Raw genomic sequence first — 6382 nt, 5'->3', positions numbered from 1 at the left:
GTTGGCAACACCTGTACTATACATCAAGTTGTTATATATCCTGTTAAATATTTTCATACTTAGATTTATTATTACCAATGTAAATAGTGACGATAATTATTAGCAAACTGGCAATATATTGAGCAACTGCGGCAAATTTCTGCCTACTTAAATATCTTTAAGAACCAAATTAGATCGGCTGCAGCATTGCAATTTGGGAATTTTACTGTTATTGCAACTAGAAAATTAGTTTATCACAACTAGAGGAGAACTAGATTTAATAAGTTAAATTGTAAGTCAATTTACTGAGCACCATCGACGTCATACTACACCCATGTTATAAATTGCGTTGATTTCCAGAAAGCTTCACAACGGATGAGGGAGAAAGAATTTATGTTGTAATGAATGCCTTAAAGGCAAATTACAAAAAAATATAAAATAACACCTGGGGGTAACAGGAGCAGCGGTACCAGTAAAGAAGATTATAATTTTATTGTACATGCGAATTGTGTTCAGTATATAACACAAGTTGTGCTTATCAGAACCTGTAGAAATATTGTTTTCTTTAGCAGGTTTTATTTATACACCAATAATACAGTAATCCCCAATAGTTTTGCTAATGGTGCATTTAAAAAATCTAACATTCATGAAAGGAAATTCTTCTTTTATTGATTAAGAGGATAATTTAGCTGAGTTCTATTCTATTTACATATCCTAACATCTGTTTGTTTACTGTAATGTGTCACTTATATTTTAAGTATAATAAAAAATAGTTAAAATACTAAATTTTTTATTTTATATTTCAAATAGTCGACTAATATTTTATATTTTGTATTTTAAGTACCTGGTAGATAGGATATCGGATTTTAAATAAAGCAAAACATGCATTTTGTCCAGCTCTGCATTTTATTGTGGCTTTTCTGAAAGATAGGAAAAAGTAATAGACAATATTTTCAACATTTGTCAATTTAGTTTAAAATTATTAGTTATTAGTGAGAGCAAAATCGCATACTTACTGTGGTTTATTTATTAACACTACTATACATACTTTAATTAAAAATTAAATATATTTTTATTAGATTAAAACTGAATCATTTCCATTATCGTTTCATTATCGAACCGAGCTAATATTTTTACCTGATCATTTAGAACATCTAAATAGCAAAGCAATCGGTTCTCAGGAATGCCAAAAACCTATGAATTAATTCCGTCATCTAATAAATATTGCAATTCTTATTTTACAGAAAAAATTGCTGTTTATATCAGCCAACTTTCTATTAATCAACAAAATGCTATTAAGGTCATTTTTAAAAGGTTATTTCATGACTGGAATTAACAAGATCACTCGGGAAATATCAAACCTAATAAATCGTTTGCCGTACATATATATCTCTTATTGGCCTCATAAAATTATTCGAACAAGCCATTTAAGTAAATAAAAATAAGTGGAATGGGTCTGAAAGGAGACAGATTTATGTTTGATAATGTTAGTAAATATGAGGGAATTATCTGAGGATCTGATATGGATGATGTATGAAGTGAGTATATTTTTTTCACTTTAAATGTTTGTTCGATGTGTAAATATTTGGTTAGAATTTTTTATTCGGCGGTCTTGTTTACAAACATATAAGTTCCATTAAATATGTCGTTACATATATTTACCGAAAATTTCTTAATTTCTATTTAAGAGCTATAAAAAAAATGCGGTAAAATATATTAGAGGTAGCTAATAATGGGGAATAGAGTGAATATGGCAATAATTATATTAATTCATTGATTTTCATTTAACGGGCTTTTTAATAAACATAATGTTCTTCTATTACAAGCTTGTACATACATGTAATATATGATAATTTTCATAATTTTTTAACTTTACTGTACAAGACTTTACAGCCATGAATATAATGCTTTGGTGACGATATGGATGACTTTCCTGGATAAACACATGACACAATATATGATATGACATATATTTGACAAAATCGTAGTGGATTCATTTTTATTGCCACTCAGAGCACGCTACGGAAAAATATACTGACCATATTTTGCCTTGCAAAATATGAAACCACCGTGTTGAAGCGATTCGAGTTGACATTTTATGTCAATAACAACAGCAACAACACTTAGAATATGACAGGAGAGCATCACCAAAAATGTCTAATGGAATTTGATAGGCTTGGGCAGCAAATTCTATCAAATCAAACCACCTATCAAAATAAGTTGTGCCAAATTATGTTTGTTATATGTGTATACATAAAGTAGGAATTAATTTTATCGCTTTGTTGGTGGAATATTTTGTATTTTCAGTATGATTTCTTGTGAGCATTATCACATTTCAGCATTTAGAGCCTAACATATTTTTGATCCATGTCGTTACACATATTTTGATTTGTTTTTGAACTTTTTGTTTCACACTTTGGTATTTTTTAATAATTTGCATCTTTACCAAAATTTTTTATATAATAAATACAATAAATAGTAAAATATTGCGAGTTAAAACCAACTAAATTGAAAAAGACTATTCTAATAATTATAGATGCTGCAATGTCTTATTGGGTATAAACTTTTGATATTTGGAGATTTTATTTTTTTGCAACTACATGATGTTCTTTTTTTAGAAAATTGTATTGTAATATATTAGACTGTATTTTTGTTACAAGTTATAACTATCATCATATTTGGTTCCATGGATTGTATCACAAATTTCAAATAATATAAACACTAATTCAGCACTAATGGGCCTTATAAGCGACTTGGCGCTAAGAATCCTTATCAAATCTATAACTCCTACACATAGCATGGTACCAATACACCGGCGTTGCCACCGGCACTTTTGAACTTGCTGTAGGTGAATGCGTGGTAGCCGTAAAGGTTCTAACGGTCCCTACAAAATATTGATTAAAATAATATGGACACCATTGTGAGCACTATTGTGACTATGATTGAATTTGAAATTACAAGGTTTCTTTTTAATTATCCAAGATGGTAGGAATTTTTAAAAACATTAGGTGGAAACGGTACCGATAATTGAAATAATTAAGAACATGTCATTACATTTCCAATTAATTGAAAAATCGCAACGTATACTACCCTATAAATATATAAAGTAAATTGAGTAGTACCAAGTAATATATTATGAAAAAAACCACATCTTCGGTAGTATAGTGGTAAGTATCCCCGCCTGTCACGCGGGAGACCCGGGTTCGATTCCCGGCCGGAGAGAATTTTTTAAATGTTCTGTTTCTTTTTAGTTCTCCTGAAAATGTTTCTGGTTATTTAATGCAATACTTTTTTATATTCATTCTATTATATTTTATATTTTCAATTAATTACTTGATACAAGGTTCTAAGAATAAAATGTCATAAAGTATTAAAAACTATAGATCTCTAAAGTAAATAATATTACATAGAGTCAAATCTTACTACATTAATCATTAAACACCTTAACATTTATCAATGCCTTCTATGTAAATTATGTAGTTAGTTTCAAATAATTAAAACAGTCCCAACATATAGGCCTCTATTAATAAATAAATCATATTCGGCTCTATGAAATACTGTATTACAAAACTGAGTTCACATCTTCGGTAGTATAGTGGTAAGTATCCCCGCCTGTCACGCGGGAGACCCGGGTTCGATTCCCGGCCGGAGAGAACTTTTTTAATGTTTTGTTCGTTTTTTTCTTTTAATTCTCCTGAAAATGTTTCTGTTTGATGCAATGCTTTTTTATATTCATTCTATTTTATTTTTTTATTTTGAATTAATTACTTGATACAAACTTTTAAGACTAACATTTCATATAGGTTTCAAAACAATAGATTTATAAACTAAATAATATATCAGACAGTCAAATATCTTATTGTATTATTTATTAAACCCCCTAATATCTATCAATGCCTTATGTATTCCATCTCTGCAAATTATGTAGTTAGTGTCATTAACATATAAAGCAATTTCAGCCCGGCCCAGTATTCTATTACAAAAATAAAGCATCATCTTCGGTAGTATAGTGGTAAGTATCCCCGCCTGTCACGCGGGAGACCTGGGTTCGATTCCCGGCCGGAGAGAAATTTTTTATTAATTTTATTACATTTAAACTAGCTCCTTGAATGATTGCTACTACAGTGTAATTCATTAATTTTAAATTATTGAAGATAGGCCGAAGAAAGACAAATAATACAATTTACAATATTTTAGTATTGTAAATTGTATTATTAATAAATAGTAGTACTTACAAAATTATATTAATTAATAAGCATATTAATAAATAGTAGTACTTATAGTACTATTTTACTAAAATCCCTTTAAAAATCTCTGTACCATTATACTACCTAAAGTGCAACTTCAACACTCATAATAAGCATACAATACGAGCAGTGCACCTAAATTTTGATTGTACTAGTCAGTAATAATAGTTAGTAGTATTAGTACATTTTCAAATTAATTATGATAATTATAATTTAAATAATAATTAACAATATTATATTAATATATTATAAATAATTAATCTATTACAATAATTATATTCAATAAAATAGGATTCAAATAAAAAAAACCTTATTAATTAACGATTTAACGATTGAGTAAAATAAATTAAAATATTAAATAAAATAAATTAAAATATTAAATAAAATTAATTAAAATATTAAATAAAATTAATTAAGATATTAAATAAAATCAATTAAAATATAAAGTAAAGCAAACTAAAATAAAATAGAATGAATATAAAATAGAAATGCATTAAAGGAACAAAAATTTTTCAAAACATCAAAGGACATCCAAGAGATAGAAAAAATTCCTCTCCGGCCGGGTTCGAGGGTCTCCCGCGTGACAGGCGGGGATACTTACCACTATACTACCGAAGATATTTTCATCGTTTTCAGCACCTGTAATAAGAACAAATATGTGAAAATCATCAACAGTACTACGTATTAGTGTATTAGAACATTTTCAATATTTAAACCATTAATTTTATAAAATAGAATTAATTTTAATTCTAAAAATAAACATTAAATAAAATATATTAAAATAAAATAGAAAGAATATAAAAAAGCAATGCATCAAACAAAGAGAAGCAACCGAAGAGTTAGAGAAAAGAGAAATCGAACCCGGGTCTCCGCGTGATATGCGCGGATACTTACCACTATACTACCGAAGATGCATTTATCGTTTTCAGTACGCATAATAGTCAAGGAGTTTTAAAAACATTCTCAATATGGTTTATGTTTTATCAATACATTTAAAGTTTTAAAATAAAGATAAAAAAAATTGCGATTTGACGAACTGACTACCAGGAAGTTCAAAGTATCGTTTCTCGAAGGTCAAATTGAACGAATTGTCCTTCGAATTGCGTGGGCATCCACCATATGGTGTAGATTTAACTTCCAATACTTACCAACTGTTCGCAGGCCTTAAATAATGCTCCAGGTCCACTGGACTGAAAGTAGCCCTCTTAGAGTAGAGTAGTTTATTTAAAACAACAGTGAACTCACGTCATCAATATATGCCTGTCGAAAGTTGTAGTTTCGTGATACGGTCAGACAATATTTTTCTTCTCAATTTAGTCTATTTAAAAAAAGATAGAATGCTGTTTGACAAGTTCGAAAATGTAACAGAATGAGACAGCCAAAGTCGTCTGTTTATGAAACAACGGAAAAAGTCTTCAAAATATTATAATTACGGGTTATAAACCGGCAGAAATTATTTTACCGTTTCGTCTTAATAAATTTCAAATCGCCGCGGTTTTTATTGAAAAAATTTTCAATAGCTGCACTGAATATCACTACAGGCACGGTCACTAAAATATCTCCAAAATCAAAAACAATATAAGATTAAATTAACCAAAAAGAATTCGGTGACGTTTTAGGCCTAACGGTTGACGAATATTCAACTAGTCTAATTTAAATTGACTATTAATTTGTTGTAAAGAAATTTGATTGTCGCATTTACATTATCTTTTAGCTCATTTTTTCTATTAGTAATTTTTTTTTGTGGCTTTGATGAATGTCGTCATTTTGCGACTATAAACCATTATAGTGTTGATATAAAAGTTAATGGGGATAAACAAAAAAATATATACATGAAAACGTGTATAACATCGTGTATACATAATTTAGAATGGACATAAATACAAGCTAACAAACATCACCATTATAAAGTAGAGACTCCATTAAGATTGCACATATTATCATTTAACGTGGTGATAATGATTTGATCAGTAATACTAATTTTATTATGCGCTAAATTCTATGAATATAATAGATCTCTCATAGAAAGTTAAGGAGTCGTATTATATCCAGTTAAGGAGTTCTTGAAGCTGTGTAGCCTGTATAGAGTCCTAACCTGGGTGAGATGAGGAGAGTCCCAGTATATGGTATACTGAGATATGGTAATATGGTATATG

General features: G+C 28.9%; 1 long non-coding RNA gene and 3 other non-coding genes across 4 annotated transcripts; 3 read left to right on the top strand and 1 right to left on the bottom strand.

Moving 5' to 3' along the window:
* Positions 1 to 2594: 2594 nt before the first annotated feature.
* On the bottom strand, positions 2595 to 6071 carry LOC143202568 (uncharacterized). The gene is made up of 3 exons (XR_013007190.1): positions 5472 to 6071; positions 5375 to 5416; positions 2595 to 2863 (listed from the first exon to the last, which is right to left on the bottom strand). It is a non-coding gene; the product is annotated as an uncharacterized LOC143202568 (long non-coding RNA).
* On the top strand, positions 3130 to 3201 carry TRNAD-GUC (transfer RNA aspartic acid (anticodon GUC)). Its single transcript has one exon. It is a non-coding gene; the product is annotated as a tRNA-Asp (tRNA).
* TRNAD-GUC (transfer RNA aspartic acid (anticodon GUC)) lies at positions 3561 to 3632 on the top strand. Its single transcript has one exon. It is a non-coding gene; the product is annotated as a tRNA-Asp (tRNA).
* On the top strand, positions 3975 to 4046 carry TRNAD-GUC (transfer RNA aspartic acid (anticodon GUC)). The gene has a single exon. It is a non-coding gene; the product is annotated as a tRNA-Asp (tRNA).
* Positions 6072 to 6382: the final 311 nt, after the last annotated feature.

Source organism: Rhynchophorus ferrugineus, unplaced genomic scaffold (assembly GCF_030347505.1).
Source record: "Rhynchophorus ferrugineus isolate W39M unplaced genomic scaffold, kcgeb_rfMv2 rfM9, whole genome shotgun sequence".
In the NCBI taxonomy this organism is placed as follows: Eukaryota; Metazoa; Arthropoda; class Insecta; order Coleoptera; family Curculionidae; genus Rhynchophorus; species Rhynchophorus ferrugineus.
The sequence above is the reverse complement of the archived record's forward strand: the minus strand, read 5'-3'. Positions and strand labels throughout refer to the sequence as shown.